Source organism: Pristis pectinata, chromosome 30, assembly GCF_009764475.1.
Source record: "Pristis pectinata isolate sPriPec2 chromosome 30, sPriPec2.1.pri, whole genome shotgun sequence".
NCBI lineage: Eukaryota > Metazoa > Chordata > Chondrichthyes > Rhinopristiformes > Pristidae > Pristis > Pristis pectinata.
Window position 1 is genome coordinate 24590700 of NC_067434.1, and position 1095 is coordinate 24591794.

Here is a 1095-nt window from a genome sequence, read left to right on the forward strand (position 1 = left end):
GGGGGCAGATACATAGGGGACATTTAAGAGACTATTAGATAGATACATGAATGATAGAGAAATGGAGGGCTATGTGGGAGGGAAGGGCTAGATAGATCTTAGAGCAGGATAAGGTGTTGGCACAACATTGTGGGCCGAAGCGCCTGTTCTGTGCTGTAGTGTTCTATGTAACAGACAGGGAATAGGGGGATACAGACCATGTGCAGGCAAATGGGATTAGTTTAATTCGGCATCATGGTTGGTGCAGACATGGTGGGAAGGGCCTGTTCATGTGCTGTGCTGTATTCTATGTTCTATATTCAGAAAAATAGGTAATTGGTAAAAATGAAGCTGGCAAGTGAGGCTGGTCTAATTTATCTGCAGGGAATAAGGGCTGCACCGCTGGAATATACTTACTGCGGCACAGAAGAATGTCGTTCCGTTGGTGAATCTCTGGATCTCTCTGCCCCGGAGGGTTGTGGAGGCGAGATCAATGGTAGTTTTTAAAAAGGAGGTAGGTAGATTTTTGAAAGATTGAGGAATTGAGGGCCACGGGGAACTGGCACAGAAGAGGAGATGATGCCTGGGGTAGATCAGCCATGTTTATTTTGAATGGTGAGGAAGACAAGGGGCCAAGTGGTCTACTCCTGCTCCTGTTTCTTGTGTTATTTGGTGCATCTAGCCCATCCTGTCCCAAATGAGCAACCCCATCAGTCACATAGCCCCCTCTTAGTTCCCCAGAGCTCCACAACATATAATCTTTCACAGATCTGTCAACTCTCCTTTGATTTTTTTGCCACTTGCATTAAGGGATAATTTATAGCTGCCAATTAACACACGGCACATCTTAGGCATACAGAAGGAAACCAGACAGGAACCTGGCAGGAACGCACACAATCACAGGGAAGATGTGGATCAGAGGTCAGGATTGAACCCCGGTCCCCAGAGTTGTGGGACGGTAACTCTTACTTTGTGCCACACACAAAACACTGAAGGAAATCAGCAGGTCGGGCAGCATCTATGGAGGGAAACGGACGGTCGACGTTTCAGGTCCTGACCCTTCATCTGAAGTCTTAGTGTCATAGAGCAATACAGCATGGATACAGGCCCTTCAGC